Source organism: Rhinolophus sinicus, chromosome 17, assembly GCF_057876585.1.
Source record: "Rhinolophus sinicus isolate RSI-liver-muscle chromosome 17, RSI-T2T, whole genome shotgun sequence".
Lineage (NCBI taxonomy): Eukaryota > Metazoa > Chordata > Mammalia > Chiroptera > Rhinolophidae > Rhinolophus > Rhinolophus sinicus.
In genome coordinates, this window is record NC_142517.1 from 86,904,851 (window position 1) to 86,929,953 (window position 25,103).

Consider the following 25,103-nt stretch of genomic DNA (forward strand, 5'->3'; position numbering starts at 1 on the left):
GGAGACCACAATTCCTATATCACTATTGGATCATGGGGCTTGAGACATAGTGGTGTGCTCATCAATACTAACAGGACTGTCATGACATTCCTGGATATGTGCTTTCAATGTCGTGGACCTCACCGTCTTTAGTTATTTTCCCTGGAAACATCTCTGTGCTTTGGGGGAGGGTCAATAGTCAAAGGTGAGATGCTTGCTCCAAAGCCATTTAAACATGTCAGAAACATGGTAGATTAATTTCTACCTTCCTTCCAATTATCCCCCCATTCTCACATCATATAATTTGCACTATATATTCAACAAACATCTAAATATTTTAATTGGTTAATTCCTTTGCAATAGTGTTTAATTAGCGTCATGAGAAGTGATTTAAAAGTGCTGACATTTTCCATGCTATAAGCAAAAATAACTTTCCATTTTAATTTGCCTGATAAACAGCCTTGGCACAAGAGCCTCTTCAAGCGATAAACCTTAAATTACATTTTGAATAAAATATTAAACAAGAGAAACTGGTTGGAAATAGTTATGTGTATTTCCATAGTAAAAAAGTAATTCTGTAGGAAAATGGACCAGCTTAAAATTAGAAGGTGAATTATTTGATAATTCCATTGATTTCTCGAAGCATCACACTGTAGCATTTAAATTAAACTCAATAAAATGATACTACTAAGGAAACAAAATCAAAATGTGTCATATAAATTCTATTACAAGAAATATTCCCATTATTAAACTTAGAAATCTAATTAATCTTTTGATAGTTGTGTTTATAGAAAACAAAGAAAATAGGAAAACAAATACAGCCAGCCAATCACAATTGGGTTTCTTTGTCCTTTTATCTTATTTTCTTTGCTACTTACAATTAGAATTTCAATAAATCAGCTACTATCATTAATCCAAACATAACCTTTAGTCAGATTCTTTCATATTCCTTTATATCTAAAGTTCTCACTGAGAGTCTTCATGGTGGTAGGGACCACTTCTGGGTTACTGGACATAAGCTATGTCATATATAGCCTCCTACTCTTAGAATATAGGTTGCATTCTGTATTTGGAATGTCTTCACTGGGTAATAGTCAGGATTACTCTTTAAGTAGAGCTGTAGTCCCATCAATTATATGTAACCTTCTTGATAATAACTAAGAGAGAAAAACTACCCAGGATTTACTCAACATGAATATTTGCCAATTTATTGATCTAGCTACATGATGCATTTTACTTTTCTATTTATACAGAGTTTTTAAAAAACAATCTAATGTTGATTTATATTCAGGTGTTTATCTTGATATCAAATTACATTGTTCCTATTCAGGTTAAACTATAAGCTGATAAGGGCATAGTTTAATTTGCTTTATATCATAAATTACCTGGGGTGGGGGGCTCCTACACACAGTTTTATAACAACATTGCAAAAAGGCGAGAAAGTAAAATTCAATTCTATGAACACCTTATGAGAACCTACAAGTTGGCTGCTCCAATTATAATAATAATACTTATCTTTTCTGAGTGTTTACTTCTCCAGGGACTAGGCTAACTTCTTTACATACGCTAACTCATTTAATAATCATCAGTGCTAATCTATGAGGTAGGTACAGTTACTATCTCCCATTTCATAGATAAGAAAACTGAGGCGTGCAGATTTAATGAACTTTTCTACAATAACAACGTAACAACTGATGGGTGGAACAAAGCCATTCCCTTAATCACTATTTCACTCTCTGTGAGAAATTTGTTACTTTACTTAATAATTCTCTTCTAGTATTGAGGTCTATAAAGTAACTACTTTTTCTGTAAAATAAAGATTATGTTACAGAGTAAGAAGTATGTTCAAGTGGAGGCAAATATCCACTAGAATAAACTGCTTATTTCTTTCTGGGAATGTTTAAGAGAGGGAGCAGGTCTAAATGGATAAATTGTAATAGTAGGGATGTGTTCACAGTGTTTTTCAAGTTTTATTTTACTGCCTTTCCAATTCTGAGACTTCCCTCTGATCTTGTATTTCTTTGCTCCCATTTATTTCTTTAAGGACTATTTATTGAATGCTATTTATGTGCTGATTATTCTCCTAGGTGTAAGAGATACCAAAACAAACAAACAAGCAAACAAACCTACCCCTGAATAAAGGAAAACAGTAAAATAACACATTGTTCTAGTCTTTAAGAAACTAGTATGTTGATGAAACAGCTAAACAAACACATACTTATAATATAATCGTACAATGCAATAAGGGCATTATAGAGGTATATATAAAGTGTCCTAGAAATACTGGTGAGGGAGAATTAATCATACCATGATGAAACAGTGAAAGCCTTTCCAGGTAGAGGGAAAAGTACGAGCAGCAGCAGAGTTATGAAAAGGCAGGATGCAATCAGACGTGTGAAGTAAATAGTCTGATGTGAATACTGCAAAGACACTTTAACACCAAGGTTGGAGGTGAGGGATGAAAATTAGCTAGGAAAACAATGAAGGAGCTGGCATGCTATGATATAGATGCTGGATTTTATTTTATAGGCAATCAGAAGTCTTCAAACTGTTTAAGAAGGCAAGTGGAAGGATAAGCTCTGTGCTTTGGCCAAGTGAGGTATGTAGGTAGAATGACACAGCTTGAAGAGAGTGGTGCCGCTGCTCCAGGGAGCAGGCATAAGCAAAAAGATTACAGAGCATTCTTGAGGATGTCGCTGAAATTAGAACCTTTAGAAAGTCATTGGCATAAAACTGGTCTAGGTTTTTGTTATCCTCCATCAGTGCTCCAAAATTAGAAATTATGTTCTAGAGAAAAAGATAATTGAATTGATTCAGCATTGGATCAGTAACTGGGATGCAGACTGGGGTCCAAGGCCAAGGGACAGTATTGGTGGCGATGCTGGATCAATGTTAGTTTCAGAAAAGAGCAGACCAGAAAGGGCAATTCAATGAGGAAACAGGCCAGGGTTTTGTAATTTGAGGTCTTGATGAGGTTAGGTAGCATGTGTAATGTAGGCTCAGGTAACGAGTAAGGATGAAAAACGGAGAGATTGCACTTATGTTCAGAGCCTGGGGCTGCAGTTTCAAATTTAAGGAGTGATTCCAGGGCTAGGGTATGAAAATGTTAAGAATTGCTCTAACTCCTTCAGACCAGTGAAGACTTGCTTACAGAGGGCAATGTGGGTTTTCACAAAAGCTTTATGGCATTTCTGAAGTCCATAGATCATTGCATACATTTTTCATGTATATGTATAAGTTTTCTTTTCTGGTGTCTTTATCACTGCCTGCTAGATTGGATCTCTAAGTCTCTTGAATTCTGGTTCTTGATATAACCTTCTCAGACTTGTCAATTCACCTACCCTTTTGGCTTTGGAAACCCAGTCTTTCCCTTCACATCTTGTTCCAGCTCTGCCCAGATCCAATTCAGGTGATGTACCTCTGATTCCCAGATGTTGACCTCGTCTCATTCTCACCCTATAGATTATCATTCCATTGGTTTGTCCACTGGCTCCAATAATTCCCATTTCTCTCCTACTCAAAATATATTCGCCCTCTCTCCTGGTTGCCCAAAACTTATCCAGTCATGGCCCCAGTGTCCAAGTCCATAATCTTGTGTTTTGGATGAGGTCAAGAAGCAGAAGAGTCTCCTTGCGGCTGCAGTGCCTCTTGATTCAGAGACTTGTGAACTAAAAAGATGAGTTATCTGCTCCCCAGTCCCCAATATATAATGATGAGTCTGGGACAGGATACTTGCAGTAGACCTCCGCTTTCAAAAAGATGAGGGAAAAGGAGTCACATAGTGGCCACTGACCTGAAATGCACCCAGACAATGTTAGCGTGCTCTACTCTGAGGATAGAGACGCACCTTCACAGGCCACTTCCGCTCCCTAATTTGGTTGCCTAATCCACTGTACTCTGTGGCTCTTGAATCATCTCTCTGGGCTCTTGACTCTGCTCTCAGAGAGGTCCTGTCTTTTCTATGAGAAACAATCTGTATTTATAGCTAAGCAGACTTCTCAGCCTGCTCTCTGCCTGTAGACAATCATTTCATATTGAACTGTCTCTTTCCCCTTTGACCCAAGTTAGTGCAATTCTCTTAAAAACGTTATGTTCTCCTGTGAATGTGATTGGAAGTTACAACATGCCCTAGAATGCCACATTTATAATTTTTCAAGACAGATTTCTCTCTACGTTGTCTAGAACATTAGGGCTGTGGGTCGCACCCCTAAGATTCTTAGAAGCCCTTTTATCTAGCTTAGAGGCTCTACTAGGCCCTCTCTTAAACCTTTTGAAGTCTTAATAAACAGTTGTACAGTCATGTCCTTGAGTTGTTCTTTGCCCTAAGGCCATGTTTACACTGAGAATCTTTGGCCATCTGGATAGATTAGTGATGAGAAATAACTTTGTTTTCCTATCTAGCAAGCCCTGGCTTTTATACAGTTTTTGTAAATTTTGCTTGCAAACTTTAATTCTTCCCTTTCCATACCTTATTATACACAGGTAAAAAACTGTCAGTTGAAGCTTTAAACATTCTCCCTGGAAATCCTCTTGGCCAGATCTACAAGTTCATCAAACAGATTTTATCTTTTAAGTTACTGGAGATGACACTCTTACAAATTATTTTGCTACTACAAAACATGGGTTGTCCTCTTTCTAGTCTCCAAAGTAGTTTCATCACTGTCTTTCCAGCCAGCACTAAAAGTTTGTTCACTAATAGTCTCCTCACTGTTTGTTCAATCTCTCCGTTCCAGCTGGTCCCAAAGCCAATGTCATGTGTATTGATGCTAAGTTGACAAGGGTGGACTTGCTGGATTGTTTGTTGTCACTTCGGCCTCATTCTGAGCTCCCAGTCCCTGCAATGTAAAGGAGATGTAGAGAACTACATTTCCCAGAATCCCATTCTCTAAAAAGTCTGGTTTTGATGAGAGGAATTCCCACAAGGTTTGGGAGCCAGAAGAGGAGAGTTGATAATTCTGAATGTGATTGCAGTCAGACTCATGGGCAGACATTGACAGGAACTTCTGCATGCTCTTGAAAACAGTTGTTGGGAAATGTCTCAAGTATTTTTGAGAAATAAAATAGTTTTCAAGCAAGCCTTTGAGAACCTCCTACTTTGAGGCTTTAGGCTGAGGTGCTTCAGTGTCTACTTCTTTAACTTTAGGCAGCAACTGGATTGAATTAAATTTTGACTTTCCTGACCTTTCCCCCCTAGCTTTGCTAACATTAATGTCTACTCTAATATCTTCATTAAATCCCTTTATTCCAGGAATAGTTTGCCTGACTCTGTTACTCTCATCAGTCATGGACTGAAAGAAGGAGATAACACTGCTAAGTGGTTATTGGAAATTAATAACAAAGCAGCTATAACCAAATCTTAAAAACATTAAGCAAAATTTGTATTAAAACCATTAATGGAAGCAGCTTCCACCATTAAAGCATTAACTACCTTTAACCAAATCATAAAAATATTTAGAAAGAAGAGAGCATTTTAATGACATTTACATATTCACATTTTGCTTGATTCTGGTTATTGTTTTCAAGAGACGCCTGTGTAGTAGCCTGCTACAAATGGAGAATAATTAAATCACAACAATAAAAATCTTAGGGAAAATTTCACTATATTCAGTGAACACTGTGAAACTAGCTATAGAAGCACCTGTTATGGAAAAGAAAGCAAATATACACGCACAAACTCAGTATGCTATACTATTTCCTTTCTTTGACTGGCTAACACCTGAAGAGCGAGGAAGCTGAGTGTGTGTGGGCAGAGGAGGGATGGGGGATATAGGAGGAGTGGGGTTGTGAAGGCAGTAAGCACTGATGTTCATTCCTGAGATGTCAGTTTTATTAAGAGACTGTCAAGCATTGTGTGAAACTCTCACGTGCTAGAGTTAAACAGAACTTCAATTGAAGCCTGTTTCCCCACTGACTAGTGTGAGCTCAGGAAAGTCATTTCAACTACCAAAGACTCAACTTCATTATCTGCTGCTTTTAAGATTCTCTCTTTGTCTTTAAACTTTGGCATTTTAATTATGATGTGTCTTGGTGTGGGCCTGTTTCAGTTCATCTTGTTTGGAACTCTGCACTTCCTGGTCTTGTAGGTCAATTTCCTTCACCAGGTTAGGGAAGTTTTCTGGCATTATTTCTTCAAATAGGTTTTCAATTCCTTGCACTCTCTCTTCTCCTTCTGCTACCCCTATAATGCCAATGTTGGTACACTGGAGGTTGTCCCAGAGGCCCCTTAAACTCTCCTTAATTTTTGGGGTTTTTTCTATTGGCTGTTCTGATTGGGTGTTTTCTGCTACCTTATCTTCTAAATCACTGATTCTATCCTCTGCTTCATCTAATCTGCTGTCGATTCCCTGTAATATATTCTTCATTTATGTAATTGTATTCTTTGTTTCTGACTGGTTCTTAATTATGTTTTCTATCTCCATTTTTATGTTTCCTATCCCTTTGTTGAAGTTCTCCCTGATCATTGAGCATCCTTATAACCAGTGTTTGGAACTCTGCATCTGGTAGATTACTTGTCTCTATTTTGTTTAGTTCTTTTTCTGGAACTTTCTTCTGTTCTTTTATTTGGGTCATGCTTCTTTGTCTCCACATTTTGGCTGCCTCCCTGTGTTTGTTTCTATGTATTAGGTAGGCTGTTATATCTGCCAGTCTTACTGTGTTTCCCCAAAAATAAGACTGGGTTTTATATTAATTTTGCTCCAAAAGACACATTAGGGCTTATGTTCAGGAGATGTCATCCTGAAAAATCATGCTAGGGCTTATTTTCCGGTTAGGTCTTATTTTCAGGGAAACATGGTAGTAGAGTGGCCTTATGTAGTAGGTGTGCTGTGGGGCTCAGTGGTGCATACTTCCTGGCCACTTGAGCCACACACTCCAAGTGTGTCCCTTTTGTTGTTGTGTGTACCCTCCTCTTGTAGTTGAGCCTTGGTTGCTATTTGCACATCAGTGGGAGGAATTAACTCTCAGGCTTTGTGAGGACTGGCCTTGACTACAGTGGAAAAGTTGTGGTGCAGGGGTTGACCCTACAGAGCAGGATCTGCCTCAGCAGGGCTCTGGTTGCCTGCCCCATCTGCCCCTTGAGTATATCATTCTTGGAAGTGGTTAGGTGAAGCTCCAGTCTGTTTCAAAGCTGGCTGCTCGGGGCGCCAGACCCAGGGCCACCAGGGAGGGGCCCTGCTGCAGGTCAACTTCAGCCACGGCTTGTGCTCCACCCAGGGCCACCAGCAGGAGCCATGAAGAAATCCACAGATGGCTGCCTCCCATGCCATGCTTGGAAAGTGCTTTGAGAGGCCAAGCTTCGAATCAAGGCCACCGGCCGCTAGTACCAGGCTTAGGGATGCTCAGTTCGAGGTACGGGACATGCTCAAGCCAGATATTGTTTGTCTGGGTTCCATGAACCTTTGAGAGACCCTAGGAAAGTCTGCAGCATGAGCTAAGGCAGGTGGTTTGTCCAGAAAAGCCACTGCAAGCAGCTTGGGTATGCCCAAAAGCTGGATGGGGCAGGGTCTTGAATCACCAGGGCATGGCTAATGAATGGGGGAAACTCAGATATGGCAGCAATCTGCGTCTGCATGCTGGAGAGAGGAAGGGCTCAACAAAGAGACAATGACCACTGCCAGCTCCTCCATCCAGGAGAAAGCTGTTTTTCAGCCCCCGTCCTAAAGCAAGACAACTCAGTTCCTCCCTGTAGGTCCTGGAAAGCTGCCTTTCCAGGTGCAGCCCCAGTACTGGAACTCAGAGCCAGTGATTCCGTCAGTGGGTAAGTTCATGTGCGATCCCTTTAAGAAGAGCGCCTGGGACTCCAGCCGTCCTCGTCTAACTCAGTCATAACCTCCTTTGGTTTTCACAGCCAGAAATTATGTGGACTTCTCTCCCTGGCACTGGAACCCTGGGCTGGGGTGGTGCTGGGACCTCTCGCTCCTCCAGGGGTACCTCTGAAGCTGTATATCCCTTCCAATTTTTAATGCTTCCATGTAGTAGGTATGGGACCATCCTGTTCTGCATCTCTACCCTCCTACCAGTCTCGAGGTGGCTTCTTCTGTATGTCCTTAGTTTTAGGACTTCAGTTCAGCAAAATTTTAGGCGATTCTCAATGATGATTGTTTTATAGTTCAGTTGTAATTTTGATGTGGTCCTGAGAGAAGGTCAGCATAGCATTTACCTAATTCACCATCTTGACCAGAATAAAAATTTCTTTCTGAAATTAGTTATTAACAATCTGATAAATATCTTAATCTAGGTATTTAATTTTTTAATTATTAATCTAGAATAAAATATTAGATTGGACAAAGTCTATATCCTTACGTGGGGAGACAATAGCTAAGTTTATCTCAATATGAATAAAAATATTCTGGTAAATTATTTGGAAAAATAAATCATATGCTGAGGATGTGTTAAAATTCAATAAAAGCTGTTGTGAGGTTAAAATAATCCAATTTTAGTGATGGTATTTGATTTAATAACTTTAATCTTTTTGGTGCATAATATCTAGTTAACCATGCTAAGCTAGCAAGGTTTAAGCAATTTCAAACACAACAATTCCCCCTTTGAAAAAAAAAAAATAAATAAATAAAAAATATATATATATATATATATGTAACAGTCTAATGCCTTTCAAGTGCTGGTTTAAAAAGAAAAGGAGGAAAATTTTTTTTCCTCCTTTTCTTTTTAAACCAGCACTTGAAAGGCATTAGACTGTTACTTATATTTTATGCAAATGTAACTAATGGAATGTAAGGTATTTCACTAATCATGATGTATGCTTTTCTATTTTATTCTACTTTCTTTTGCCAATATTTTAAATTGGAAGCATTTCTCTTCCTTGTCTTGCACCTTTAATCCCTTTCTCTCTTTTGGCCCTCTTTACTTAAGCTTTATAAAGTACATATTTACATCTGGTAGTTTTAGTAAGTAGTAGCTGATCAACTTAATATTGACATTTATTTAGCACCACTGGGTTGATAGAGCTGGTATATAAAGCAGAAATCTAGTAACAGATGAAATCGGGTAGTTGATTTTTCATCTCCAGTTAAGGATATTGTAGAATATTCAGCACTGAACAACAAGGCATATGTTTTGGAGCTCTGCTTAAGTGCAATCTGGTCTTCCATTTAGCAGGTTAACCAAGGCTACTAACTAAAATGTGAAGGAAATCTTAACTTTAAACTTGGATAAGACAGGCACTGCTTGACTAAGATGTTTAGCCTAAATATATACTGGTTTCATATAAATATAAGGTATTAAGTAGCCATGATTTTAAATCTTTCTATTTTATTGTATTTGGTTGGCTTTACTTAATGGTATAGAATTACCTTGTTTGTCTTTATTTTACACAGCAAATTGTCCTAGAATGCTAAGATACAAATTGAAGCACTGTGTATGGATAACATAGTAACATTTTGAGATTCAGCCCCAAGCTAAATATGAGAAATCTGTTTATATTTGAATGACAAGAAAGGAGAACTCCTCTTCATGTACATTGACTTAACTTATTTTTTTTTTTTTCATCTGATTGAAATTCCTACAGAATAGTTATTCTCTTCTCCAAGATTTTTGGGCTAGCTTTTTATAATGTAGAAAACAAGTTCTCATTCAGTAACTTCAATTACTTCTACCATTCTTTTACTTGAATTACTACTACAGTAGTGACTATTATTATCTCTAGATTAAAAATATTTTAGTAAATGTACTAGGAACTGATGCGAGTAAAGTCACATATTTTAGAGAATATTATAAAAATATAGTGTGTTAATATGTCAGAAATGACATGGTTAAATGATAATTATTTATATATTACCTATTTATGACTTAGCATAGAAGAAATCTAAACTGTCATCTGAACAGAATGACAAAATATCAGAGAACTCAATGGTTGAGCCTCTTGATTTGTTGCCTAAATTTTGAGCATCAATCAATCAATATTTATTAAGCAATGCATTGTGTTATGTTCTGTATGTGATGCATATAGATAGACGATACAGCCCATGTCATAAAGGAGTATATAGTTTATCAGTAGTTGGAGCAAGGGGGTATACACCTATTCAACAAATATTTACTTAATTTCAGCATTGTAATTGGCACTCTGGGTATAAAAATGAATGCCATAGCACAATTTCTCAAAGAGCTCATTATTGGGTTATACAAATTATTGCTCTATGATGAGATAAATGCTTCATAGTGGTCATTTAAAAAAATTCCAGGCATCTAAACCTTTTCTTTCTTATAATAATAATGATGTCAACAGACATATTTATTGGATATTCAATATTAAAAATATTGAAATGCTTCTATGTAAGTTGGCAAATAAAATATTAAAAATTATAGTGAGAAGTATATCTAATAATATACATTCTAAAATAAAGCTCGTTAGTTAAAGTCAATAAGACAACCATTGAAAAATTCTCCTCTTATTTTACTGAGAATTGATAATAGAAATATTGAATATGAAAAAAATCTTAGACAGGATTTAGAATATAATTGCTGTTAGTTCATCAGAAGTTGAGGAAGGATTCAGTGTGATGAACAATATCATTGCTATTAAGAAATTGTCTCTACTTTTTGAGGCTTCAAGTTCTGCAAAGGTGTTGACCGTTGGTGCCACCGAGGTAAGTAGTAGGGCCTGGATGTGGTTTCTACGTGGCAGCTGGTTTCCCTGGTTGGCTGCTGAGCAGACCGAGCTGGGAGCACGGGTGGGAGCAATTACTGTCTGATGCTCTACAGCTGTTTGGCATGCCAAGTAACATTGGTATGGTAACATTGTTGTCACTGAGGCTTGTCTCTGGGTGCAGGTCACCTGGGAGTCTGACATTTAGGTTCATCCCTGTCCATTGTCCCTAGCAGTCGCTGTTATGGTTCTTCTATCTACACCACATCCCTTTGTAACTAAATAAATTCTGTTTGAATTAGCCTAATTTGAGAGTGCCATCTATTTCCTGTTGGGACTCTTACTGAAAATAAAAACTGTCACTCCCTGGCAATAATTGTAACTAAAATGAATAGTTTGGTAGTGCATCCTAGTAATTTTGTGGGAGTTTCCAGAAAGGGAATTTTAATCTTAATTTTTCCACTGGGCATATAGCTGTGATTATTTAAGCTTGGATCTCTTGAAATGCCTTTGCCAACATGTGAAGCCAGAGAATGAAGCCAGTACTTGTAATCTGAAATGGGCTATGTGATACATGCTTTAGTAAATGCATAAAAATTATATAATTATAAAAATATTATAAAAATATAATTAACACATAAGAAGCCATGATTATTCTCAGGAGTGTGCAGCAGTTCTGCCTAAGAAAACCAGAAAAGAACTTACACTGGAGTTTAAACTTAAACTAAGATTTGAAGAATGCGTTTACTGGATCTACAGATGGTTGGAGGGAGTAGGCTGCAGAGAAGGCTTTAGGGAAAGAAAACAGAATATGCAAATGTACAATATCACAAAAAGTATGGTAGCAGACTAATTTGAATGGTTATGACAGTTGAGGATGAATAATTTGACAGGAAGTAAGAAGTTTCAAATACCACAGCCCTGGAGGCCATGGAGTGGTATTAGCTAATATGAAGCAGAATAGGTAAAGATTAGAGGCCATGATAGGAGATTATTAAGTAGCTTAGGTGAGAGACAGTGAGTCTCCAGCCAAGAGATGAAACGGGGGGGGGGGGGGGGGGATAAGAGAAAAGAGTTTAAACACCTTTTTAGTGTATGGCAGGATTTCACAGTTAATGTGATTTGGGAGGAGGTGAAGCTTGAGGAAGAAGGAGGAGCCTAAGGTGACTGCTGTGTTCCTGGATGGGCAACCAGTTGGATGATAATGTTAGACACATGACAGGGAACACAGCAAAAAGAGATTTGTGGGGGGACAGAAAAGGATAAGGTCATGGTGGAAGTAAGACTTTCAAACATAGTGAGACAGCCCATATGGAATTGGCAGATTTAGATTGGAAATATAATTTATAAGCCATCCATTATTAGTTGAAACCATATGCATCTATAAAATCACCAGGGGTTGCTGGAGACAGTGCACTGAAGAATGAATGGATGGTGGAAAAATTGAGAAAGTCAATGTGAAGTATTCATTTAAGAGATTTGGTTACTTATAAAAATCTTAAAATATAAAAACTTTTAAAAATGCAAAAAGTAGATGGAAACTCTAAGTTGAGCTCTTTGATTTATTTTTAAACACAAAGATAATTAGGTATATTTATGCAGCAAGGATGCTAAAGCTCTCAGGCAAAGCATAAAGTTAAATGATAAGTTTAACATTCATCTGTTGATTTGTTGGTTATGTTTTTCCTCCTTAGAATATAATCTATATAAGAGCAGAGACTTTAATCCCTGGACCAAGGACAACATTTAGCTCATAAAAGTCACTCAAAAAATATCTGATGAGTGAAGGAATGATTGAAAACCAGAGAGTGAGGGAAGCTAAGAGACAGTATGGTACAGTGGAGCCTGGACTCCAGAGAGTGAGGGAAGCATGTCCTTTCACACATCGCTGACATACATTGGTACAACCCCATGGAGACAGTATGGCAATAATCTTTGATACAATCTTTGTATTTCTGATTTATCCTATAAATCTATTTCCATGTAAATATGCGCATCAATAGATACAGATAAATAAATGATCATATAAACTTATAATGAATAAGGAAGCTCTTTATATTCTGATATGAAAACACTTCCAAAACATATTTTAAAGTAAAAAATCAGAATGCAGGAAGTATGTATAGTATGTTATTATTCATGTAACATAAAGAATATTTATGAATACCCTTGCTTATTTGTATATAGACTATCTCTGGGAAGATACACAAGAAAATGGTAATTGTGGTTGTGTCCAAGGAATAGAAATGTGTGGTTTGGAAACAGACTCTACAATTGTAAACTCATTATACATTTGTTACCTATTTTTAAAAAACAATAAAATTAAAGCCAACGAACCAACCAACCAAATTTATTGAGCCTATTCGTTTGTGTCAAACACTTTCTTAAGTATTTGGTCTATATGGCCTTATTTGAGAGTAGGAGAAAGGAGCTAAGTGAAGGAAATAGGTTTGTAGCTGCTAGTAAATATGTGAGCATGTAGGAATTGGTGGGATGGAAAATGGCAGGAACTTGGAGTTTTCATGTGTCATAGACTCTCGTTTTCTCTTTGAATAGAAGACTGTGTCATCTGTTGAGGGGGAGGAGGCAAGGATGAAGAAGGATAAGATGAAAGTTTGCCACAGTTGCTGTAGAGTAGGAAGGGAGGTAGTCACAGGCAGAAAAAAAGACTTCTGTGTGTTGTTTAAAGCTGTGTGGGCATCGGTCTTTACTAGAAATGATTAGGAGTCCTGTTATAAGAGTGGAAAATGAACATGGTTGGATTATGTGTCTTTTGTGGGATAAGTACCAGGCAGCAAGGGAGGTGAGGATGTGAGCAGAAAAATAGCTACAGTCAAATGATAATGATACCAACTGGGAAGTAAGTTTAGGTACAAGTGGAGGAGGTAGTGTCCTGAAAAATGGGTGAATTTAATTAGGTAAGTGAGAATTTCAAGGCAGAGCTCTTCTCCCATTGGTCACACAAATTTTCCCTTAGCCCATGGTTTTCTGTTGCACAGCCCACCGTCTCTGAAGGCTGCTCTCCACGTGCAGCCACATGGGCCTTCTTAGTCTGTTACTTGATAAAGTCAAACTCCCTCCTAAATTATGGCCTTTGGACTTGCTCTTCCCCCTGCTTTGAATGTTCTTTCCTAGAGAAATGGCTCTTTATTCAAGTTTCAGACACTATCATATTATCTTCTTTTTCTTCAGAGTTCTTATCAGTATCTGAAATTCTTACCTTTTTTTGTTTTTGTTTTTGTTTTTACCTGGGTATTATCTGCTTCTCTCACTAGGATGTAAGATTCATGAAAGCAAAGATCTAGACTTTTGGGTTCAATACTGTAACCTCAGTGCCAGGAACAATACCTAGTATGGAAGCTTTCAATAAATACCTTCACAAACGTTTTATTGTACGTTTCTTAGATGCCAGGTTCCTATGCTGGTAACACAATTTTGATTAAAAAAAAAAAATTAGTCCCTTCTTTTAAGAAACTTTCAGTTAGAGTATGAGAATGACAAGAAAGGAAACAAATTTTCATGTTGTATGATAAGTGTTATTTAAGAGCAAAGTGTAAGAAGTTCTGTGGGAGCAGAGAACTAATCGACTGTGGCAGTGGGGGAGGGTGTCAGAGGGTATGAGTCACGATTTGAAAATGCAGACTGTTTCTTGACTTCTAAAGTAGAGCTGAATGGAGGATGAAAAGAGCTGGTAGCACAGGGAAAGATGTGGTTGTGTAACGTCGAAGGGGAACTTTTTCTCTCATTTCTGGTGTCTCCACATTGTCTGAAAGGCTTGGTGTTGATATTGGAGCCCGCTCAGACTTGTCTCCCAGACTCTGCCCACATCTGTCATTGCTTAGTTTGCATATATCCATATTTTTACACATCTAAAGTATAATAGCTTTTCTCAAACGAAATTTACTTGTATGATGATGGTATTCTATTGTGGTAGATGTCTATAATAATACTGAGGAAATGAAATGTATCTAAAATTTCTGTTTATTTCTTAGATAGACACTTATTTCCAGCACACCTGATTATTGAAGTATTGATCTTTTTGCTCAAAAAGGATTTAGAAACCATAAAATGACTACTAAAAATAAAAGTTAAATGAATGTCGTTTAGCCCATTTCTATTTAAATTTTATTACTACTGGGATAGATTTAGCTTAATATTTTAATATTTTAATGATCTGTACTGTAATAGTTTACAAAGTCAGTGAATCATGTAAATAATTCTGGAAGCAAACCGCATTTGTAAGTTCAGCAAGCAGAATAATTAAGAGTATATGAGTTAATGTATTTGAAAGATTTTTCTAAGCCCTATCGAAGCAGAGTTATCTTTTGTTTTAAAAAGCATGTAAAATAATCTAATTAATTAACAAATATCTATTTTAAATCTTAGATCAAGAAAGATTTTTTTTTTTGTCATTTAGGTTGAGTCATCAACTTAAAATTTAACTTATTTACCATTTTCTGTCAGATGTCAATTGTCACAAAATGATGAAAAGAAATTACAATGCAAAAGATGTCCATGTGACAGACCATTATTTTTCTATCAAAGTTGAAGTTTAACATGCAATAGAAATAAAATACCATATTTAGCCATCAATGTTCTTTGGATAGAAAAAGCTCACAAAAGTGGGAGAAAGAGTGATTCAGAAGTTGATTATGCAACAGTTCTGATAGATTTCTTGCTGTCCTACTGCAAAAGAGGAGGACATAATATGAAGTCCCCACAGGACATTTTAGTAGAGAATTCAAAAGGTCATCTGAGATACAGAGAAGAGGAAAGTGGTAGCAGTTACAGCTGGTGTGGCTTTAACCCGGGTAGGGAGAGCCTTAGTCAATAAGCTTTGGTTCTTGACTTGCAGAACAATTCATGGGCACCTGAATATTCCTTGCATTGTTCTCTCCTGGCTAAATGTTGTATTACACAGCCATCTAAGATGAGTGTGTTCTCGGTGAAATAGTTGGCATTTGTGTTAACTCTGTGCTTGCTTAGTATCCTCAAAACGTTTGGCCTTGTAGGACTTACTACTCATAGGGTATGTTGCCAGTTATTCTACTAAAGAAGTAATTGTGACCTAGCATCGTTGGCATATGTCTATTGGCTTTACCGTTAAGAACATAACATGTCTTCAGTATGTTTTTTTGTCTCTATGGAAGATCCAGAATGGAATGGAATCCTCTTCTATACCTTGCCTTGGTTTTGTATAGTCCAGTTCAATCTTGTAATTTCTATTCTTCTATTTCATAATTTGACATTAGTTACCTCCTTTGGACTGAAGTTTACTTTTGTAATATATATGAAAAAGTAAGTGAATACTGCAAAAAAAAAGTATTAAAGAGCTTTTGTAGCATCTTTTTCAAGACCACATAGTGTAGCATATTATTTGCATACATGTAGAAACATATGTTACTGATTCAGAGTTTCCGCAAATTTGCATAATTAATTGAATTAATACGTATTTGATTGAATTAATTAGGGCTTATGAAGGGCATGACTATTCATAAAAAAGAAATCCAACCAAGCCAGCTCAAGAAGAGGGAGTCATTAGAACAAGTGACTTAATATCACACTAGGTCAGGAAATAAAATATAGCTGGGCCACTCAGGGGATGGTAAAGGGAAATAGAAAGGGGGATCATCTTACCTTCCAGATTTGAGTGGTCTCTTTCATCTTCATTTGTCTTTACTCTTTTCTTTACTAACTTTCCCTGCTTGCATGTCACCCAACATGAAGTCCTGGCTCCAGTGCTGTAAAACCTTTCCATTCAGTTGCCTGCTTCATCCAGCAGTTAATTGATTCAGTATCTCCCTGTCTCATTGATATTCTGAGGAGAAAGTCTGAATTGGTTTTAGAGTAAACATTGCCAGCAGAGTGGAGTCAAGATCAATGGCAAGAAGGAAGGGATGGATGGCAAAAGGAATTTCAGAGAAGGGTGATTACCCCAAACTAAGTCAACAAAATCTAAATATTAAGTAGATTTAAATTATTAATTACTCCATGGTGATCATTTTTATTGCTATGGTTATGGTCAGGGTAAACAAATGACATCAGAGCCTTAGAAGTGAGTTATTTTGGCTGAACGTATTCTCAGTTGAAGATGAGAGGATTCAGAGTAAGGGTAAAGGCTATATTGCATTTTTATACTCTAATACTTGTGGACAGTTTTATAGCATTCTAATACTTGCAATTAGAAGATCCTTGAAAGAGGTTGAATACCTTGGCATTCTTCCAAGGCAAGAAGAAAACCAAAGCAAATGAGAACCTTATGTCTATGATATTTTTTGCAGCTGGTATAGATGTTGCCCCAATCTCTGAAATGTGGTTAAGTCTTTCTCTCTAGGTCACTTTGTATTTGTAGGACTATATCAAGGCAGTCCCAGAGGAAATTACTCTAATAAACTGCTTTTTATAGTGCTAGCCTTTTTGGCTGCCCTTTCTTCCCCCATCTTGCTTCTTTGAGAAGAGTTAATCTAAATCTTTAAGTAGGAGAAGAAAATAAGTAGAGAACTGTGATAATTGTGTCCTGTGTAATCAATTTTAGGGAACAGGAACCTTAAGGGGTTTGTGTGGGTGTTGGGAAAAAAGAAACTGGTTTGAGTTCCTGGGTCCTGCTGCAAGGAGGGAAAGGAAAACCCAGAAAACTGTCCTAAACTAAAGAAAGGTCATGGTGCTAACAGAAGAAAAATGCATTTGATTCCTTAGTATTAATCTCTCCCCTTTTAACGAGCCTCTACCAAGTACCAAGTCTGGTGCTCTGGGGCTATGAAAACTGAGAACAGTTATAGACCTTGCTTTCAAAGAGTTTACAACTCAGTCTGAAAGACAAAGTAACTTATTATTAGATAGTTTCGGATAACATTTACCATGAACTTAGAGAAAGTTAAAATCTCTGGCCCTGGTGTCTAAGCATAGATTCTTTTCTCAAATCCTTTCAAATCCATGGAGTTTGAGGAGTAAAAAAATTCTTCGTTCTGAACTACAAGACCCAATGTTACAGGTAACACTTTGAGGTGACACTAATTCAAAAAGCACAGAATCTGGGGTTTGCAAACTTGCAGGAGAAAGTCAATAGTTTAGTGTCACTGTGAAGTGTACATAACACACAGCAAATGGCTTATCGATTTTTTTCTCTTTGGGCATCACTTTAGGGATAAATAAGATTTATTGAGGGCAACTCTGGGTTTCTTAAATTCTTCACGTTTAGGCAATTAGGGAGACAACAGCGCCTCCATCCTGCCTAATATTGTTATATATTTTAAAGAGTATTTTTAGAGATAGTTGTGGCAGGAGTTTCTCCCCCTCCCCCGCACAATGCAATACTTTTTCAGAAATACTACAACTGTTTCTGATTATTGTCCCAAAGCAGTCTGTATTGAGAAACCACTATATGTTAGTTTTATACACATGTTCCAAATGTTTAAATCGAATTAAAATGTTCTCAGAGTAAATTTGGCTTTTCATTAAATAATCAATTCTGAAAAGCAAGGCAAGAAAATAAGGATGTTTTGATGAATAAAAAGTCCAATAATTTACATTTGGTACATTATTTGGTTAGAAAGGTTAACTGTGCCACTAACCTTGAGACTGCTAATTTTCTATGTATTGAAAAATTTAGTAAAATATCATTACCATCAAATATGTATTTTAATTAACTTTGAACTACTGAAATAGATGAAATCACACGCAATTATTTGATCTATTGATCTATTTCTTTATGAAGAAATTTGAAAAAACAGAACAATTTTTGGTGTTATTAAAGAGATATTTATTGTACATAGGGATCATTAGGTTAAATTGTAGGATTGAAAAGAGAATATTTGGGAGGAGGCTGGGGTGTGGGTGGTCTGTATTTGCTTAAGAGCTATGTGGAAACAATTTAATTTCAATTATTTTTAAATGAGCTTTCCAAACAAGGACAAAGCAAATTGTCACTTGTATTCTGCATTTGTGTTTTTGCACCATTGGATAGCTACTATAGAAATTCTGTTAATATAAAGCTGATGAGTACAAATGGTGAAATAAAATGCCCATCAAGGAAATTGACATTCCTTAGTTTTCAAAAGAATGTCTGCTTACTTCATGTCTTGATAATTTAGATATAAAGGAAAAAAAAACAACTATTATGTAATAAATCAATTCATAACATATACATTTAGTTTCCTTTTTAATTTTTAGAAACAACTCTGACAGTGCAGTTCTCATATGTTGACTTAAATATAATGAACTTCATGTTTTCTTTTTGCATCTGAATTTCTTTCTGGGCTTATCTTTAGTTTTATGCTGAAGGAAATATATATTTACTGGTATTTAAGTAAAAGCTGTTTATAGGTGTATGTTTTTTTCTAATTGCAGTTTAAAATAGCCTTTGTAGCTATTTCTCACACTATCAATCTCCATTTCCCAAAGCAGTTTTTCTGCAAAATGTAATTAAGATTTGCTTATTAGTTTTCCACTTTTCTTCTTAAGTATTGCTGTTCTCAGTTGGCAAAGCAGCAATTCTGAATTCCTAGACGGATTCTAATTTTTATCATCTATTTGCAAGAAACTGAATTGCCTTTTTCTCTTTATGTTTAATTGTGACATGTCAATATCTAAAAACTTAAAAATTACCTATTTTCATTGCTTGTATTCTGTTATTTTGATGCAATTTAGATGTTTTGCACATTTACATTGCCAGATTTAGCAAATAAAAAAATAGAATGCCCAGTTAAATTTGAATTTCAGATAAACAATGAATAATTTTTTAGTATGTCTAGAATACAATGATGAAAAACATATTTGTTATTTTTCTGAAATTCAAATTTAACTTGGTGTCCTGTATTTTATCTGGAAATCCTAACACATTTTACCATATTTGGTAGGATTTGTGTAAACATTGCATTCCTTTTTAGAGCCTGTCTCCTCTCTTTTATATTACCTCCTTTATTTGCCATATTTTAGATTACAAAATGAGAAAACAGTTATATAAATTTTGTTATATAATTTTTCTATACAGTGAAATTGTCTTGCTGGGTGAGATACTAGATACTATGTTTACACATAACACATTACCGTTATAAAAAATAAATCAACAGCACAAGTGGCCACAATCCTGATGACACTTTCAACGCAACTCTAAATCTCCAGTTTAACATTTCATCTCAGAATTTGCTTTAACCCCCCACCCCCACCCTCCCCACACACAACTTTTAGGCTTCCTCTCCTGATCAGAGTTGGCTGGGGATGAGCTCTCATCCAATGATAAGGAGGGGCAAATTAAAATTAGTTGTCTGGCTTTTGACTTGTCATCAATACTGTAATTCAGCAGTGTTTCTCAAGCTGTATTCCTTGGACGTGGACCACTAAAGCTGTTCATGAGTGCCTCTGTGGGGAGGGGTGGTCAATTGAAAGTGGTGACACAGGTTAGTTTGTACGATTGCTAGGTAGACAAGGTGGTCCCTGGTGGAATAAACAAGAAAGCAGCCATAGCCTGAAACTCCAGGTCCTGGAACGTCTCCTTCACTCCAGGACAAGGACATGAGAATACGCCTTGAGTTTAAGAAATAATCTCAAATCCCTTCTGGCCGGACAAAAGAGCAGGTCTGATAGATAAGAATGGGTTATTTCGTTAATCCCTTCAGGACGGGCAAACAGGACAAAACTGATAGATGAATCCCATTAGAAGCCTCCAGCCCCCTTCCCCAAGCAGGCAGGGGAAGGTACAAAAGTAAGAACTTTTGCCCCATTCGGGACACTCTCCCACTTGGGAGCTGCAACCTCTTCTCCTGCCTCTAATAAACTATCTTCCTTTACAACTTTTTGCCTCTCCCTGGTCCGTGTGTCCATTCTTTGGCTTCACGAGACACGATCCCGGCCCACACCCAGAAACTGCCGGCAGATCCAACATCATTTATATCATTTGGGGACTCAGAAAAAATAGTCCTACTTCAGTGGGCTATTTATTCTGGGCTAAATGCCCATCTCTACTGCAGAACTTCTTTGAAGCTTCGGTATGCTACTTTCACTGGGCATCTGGAAAAGGGGACCACAGGCCACTACTTTTCCATGGTTTGTTTGACTATAGACCTTTTTGTGTGTGTGGCACACCAAGTACATTTTGTCAGACACTAGAGTTCTGGAAACACTGTTTCGGAATTCTGAAGAAGGTTCCAACTTATTTTCATATGATTTCCAGATCACAGATGGCTTGAAGACTAGAGTAGTCATCAGAAACCAGTCTATCACTATCTCAGTCAGGCTGCGTCAATAAGGACAGATTTCAGCTGGCTCACTCTGATCAGTGGTGGGTTAATTTAAATGGAATGAACTCAACAAGTAATGAGGAATAGGAAACAGGGAAGGCATAGCGATGGGAGAAAAGGAAAACTGAAATTAACCTTTGTTGAGCACCTTCTACAGTACTAGAAACCATGCACGATCCTTTATATAGCTTGTTTATATGATTTTCATAATATCCTCACAACAAAAATTTTGTACGCTTTTATACACAAAGAAACAGGCTCAGAGAAATTTAGTGGTTTGCTTATTGTTTCACATAGTTAAGTTGGCACAACTGGGATTTGATACACGATTTTTAGGCTTCAAACCCATATTCTTTCCCTACTCAGAAGAACCCACTTAAAGTCAGTTTCTTTTGGCTTCTGCTACCACTAAAACTATCCAGTCTACTCCTTTAGTTTTGAGAATTACCACTCCAATACAACTTCTAATCTACTCAACAATGATTCTTTATTAATCCCCTGGACAGCTACTATTTTCTGGTAATTTACAATGACCACTTCTTTTTGTGATTCATTTAGGATGTTTTTCAAATTGCAGATCACAGGGGTAAATAAAAGCACCTCCAGTAGAGAAAAGGCAGCTGAAAGTAGAGAAAATGCTGCCTGCCATTTTGAAATAACCTGAGAACATAAAAAATATTGATGCCTGTTTCTCAACTTCAGAAATCCCGATTTAATATATCTGGAGTGTGGCAGGGGCATTGGGATTTTAAAACACGACCTGGGTAATTCTAACATGTAGTCAGGCTGAAAACCACTGTTTTTAGGGATCAAGATGAACATTTAAGTATTTCCATAAATAAACAAAGGAAACATGTTAATGATACTTTTTATTTAACAAACTCAATTTTTTAAACAACTGCTGAGTCAAAGAAATTTTGCAGATGGGACATGAGCAACTAGACATTTGGTACCTTTTCCGATTTAAATGATATTTGTATTCAGTTGGGGTAGTGTGGTATAAGATATGCACTTATTTCATTAGTTAGGTCACTGAGTCATTCCTATTTAATTTGTGAAACTCATAATCCTCCCCAAACCATGGTGGTCTCACATCTCATTTCACTGTAGATTTAATTATTGCACTAAGAAAATCACATTATCAAAACAGCATGAAATATCCCCATGGCAATGTCCTAAATCCTTTTACTAATGCACTTTTTACATCTCATGTTTGTCTCTCTCATGTTAACACTGTCTGAATTCTTATAAATGAACTAAAACAAACTACCACTTTCTGGAAGTAACTAAAACATTTATCAAGCTATTTTTTAGTTTTGGATGTTAATTTTTTTTTCTAATCTACAAAATTGAAGAAGATGCTATTACATTTGTTTTGATAACAGTATAGTATAATTTTAATTTTAAAAGCAAATGCTAAAGTTATAATAGTGACAATAATAATGGGCATTTATTGAAAAGACAAAGGGCTCAAATTGCTAGACTGTGGCATGAATGGGTGTAGGAAGCAAGTGAAAATTTGGATATAATAAAGCTGGAAAAAATATATGGTACACTATTGTATTATAGTCATATCTCCTTTAACCGTTTCGACAGTGCTAGGACTTAGGGATTATTACCATCCCAACTATATGATTGGGAAAATTGAATCTCAGAGAGCCGGCTTGGCATTCATAGAGTCTGGCTCTAGAGCATGGCGTCCTAACCACTATATGAGGTCTGAAAATTAGGTTCGTGAATACATCCTAGAAAAAGTTCTACATACCTCACTGCTGAATACCACTACAGTGACCTCTGAAGTACTACCCTTGGGAAGCTATGCACTGATACCAGCACCTAGTCCACCCTTCAAAGCAATTTTGGAACACTTTTTTTGGAATGGCCATCTGAACTGTCGTATTACCCTTGATGTCCTGAATGTCATCAAAATGTCTTCCTTTCAATATTTGCTTTATCTATAGGTAAAGAAAGAAGTCATTGGGGAACAAATCAGGTGAGTAGGGAGGGTGTTTCAATACAGTTATTTGTTTACTGGCTAAAAACTCCCTCACAGACAGTGCTGTGTGAGCTGGTGCATTGTCATGATGCAAGAGTCATGAATTGTTGGTGAAAAGTCCAGGTCGTTTTTGTCTAACTTTTTCTCTCAGACTTTTGAGCACTTCCAAATAGTAAACTTGGTGAACTTTAGTCCAGTTGGTACAAATTCATAATGAATAATCCCTCTAATATCAAAAAAGGTCAGCAACATTGTTTTGACTCTTGATTTGGACTGATGGAACTTTTTTAGTCATGGAGAATTGGCTGACTTCTATTGTACACTTTGATGCTTTGTTTCAGGCTCATATTGGTACACCCACGTTTCATAACCAGTGATAACATGCCCCAAAACATTGTCTTGCCACTCCAAAGGGTCTTGGCAAACTTTGACTCTCCTTTGCTTTTGTTCATTGGTGAGCTCCTTCGGGACCATTTTTGCACACACCTTTCTCATGCCAAGGTTTTCAGTTAAGGTTTTCCTAACTGTTTCTCTGTTGATGTTTACTTGGTCTGCTATGCTTCTCACAGTCAGTTGATGATTTTGATGCACAATTTGATGAATTTTTGCAATGTTTTCATCAGTTCTGCTCATTACTGGCCTCCCTGACCTCTCTTCATCAGTGACGTGTTCTCTCCCCTCAGAAAAAAACTTTTAATCCATTTGTACACTGCCATTTTTTTCATGGCATTACCCTCATAAACTTGGACTAACATGTCCCTGATTTTACTTCCACTCTTGCTAAATTTAACAGTAAATTTAATGTTTGTTCATTGCTCTAATTCAAGCTCATTCTCGCAACGGCACATAAAATCACACAACAACAATAATGAACTCCACTCAGCAAGACACCACCACACGTCGATACAAACACAGCTGTAAGACACTGATATACCAAGGTTATGAAACCTTACGAAGCTGTTTGTACAGTGCTCCAATGTAAGTGCACGGTGATAAGTTCACGAACTTATTTGTCACACTTCGTATATTATTGCCTTTCTTAAAATGTTAATATTTCAGCTTGAGTGACTGAATGGTTGGTTATGTCAAACAACACACACATATAATTCAAGTAAATTAGTAGTTTCAAGGTGGGTGTCAAAGTAATGAGTTTGTACTTAGACATATGCAATTTGGGGTGCTAGAATTTTACCTTGAAGTGATATTCTTCAGGCAAGTGACAATATGGATCTGAAATTCAGGAGAAAGTTCGGAACTGGAGAAGGAGATGTGGGTACATATACATGGAGGAGGTGTTTGAGAAAGTGGTTGTGGATAAAATAACCAAGGCAGGAAGTATAAAATATGAGTTTTTAACACTGGATCCCCTGGAACACCTCTAATTGTGAAGCAGATAGAGCACAAGTGGATTGGGGAGAGAGATGACAAAATAAAAAGAATACACTATTACAGAGACCAAGGGAAGAGATTCTAAGAAAGAAATGATGATTAACAGTGTTAAATGTAGCAGAAATATATTAGAATAAGGTGTACATAAAGGGATCCTGGATTTGACTGTTAGTCAATTATTAGCAATCTTCTAAGGAATGATTTTAATATCCTTAGGGCTAGAATAGAAACTGTGTTAGCTGATTGAGTAAATAAAGAGTATCAGTTTAGAAGTAGCTAATATTTGTAGAGTGCTTCCTATGGGTCATGAACTAATATTAACTCTACTTAGGGATTGTGTGTGCTCAAGGGAACACAGAATTAAAGAATTAAAGAGAGAAATAGGCAACATGGTAGTTTTTTCTTTCAAATAACCTTCTTTCAGCAAATGATAGAACAATAAGACCCTGCCACCCCCACCCCAAAAAAAGAAAAAACATAAAAGGGTATAAACATAGAGGATCTAAATAACAAATTTTTGTAATAAGTGTTATTATATAAGATGTTTAATAAAACCCTAAGTATTTGAAAATTGAACAACATACTTCTAATAATTCATGGGTCAGATAAAAAATTGCAAGAAAAATTAAAACTATTTTGAACTGAATGATAATAAAAATATTACATGTCAAAATTTCTGGAGACAACTAAACAGGTCTTAGAAGAAAATTTAGAGCTTATTGCTTATATTAGAAATAAAAGAAGAGATAAATAAATAGAGGTAAAGTGATAAGAGGTTGGCCTATCAGCAGCCATTTTTTGTTCCTCCTGGTTAATAAAGTCTTGATTTTATTTATCCTCACACAAACAAAAATAAGCTCTAAATTTTCTTCTAAGAACTGTTTTGTTGTCATACAAAAAGAAT

At 36.6% G+C, this 25,103-nt stretch overlaps 1 protein-coding gene across 3 annotated transcripts in view; it reads right to left on the minus strand.

Moving 5' to 3' along the window:
* The window catches only part of HTR1F (5-hydroxytryptamine receptor 1F), a 121,155-nt gene that overhangs the window by 3,992 nt on the left and 92,060 nt on the right, over positions 1-25,103 (minus strand). The window contains exon 1 of one of the 3 annotated variants that reach the window (XM_088794054.1): positions 16,217-16,545. The exons of the other annotated variants lie outside the window; for them this stretch is intronic. The gene's annotated coding sequence lies outside the window, so the exon portion shown is untranslated. Of the gene's footprint in view, positions 1-16,216; positions 16,546-25,103 lie in introns of those variants that run through there. 3 annotated transcript variants of the gene reach the window in all.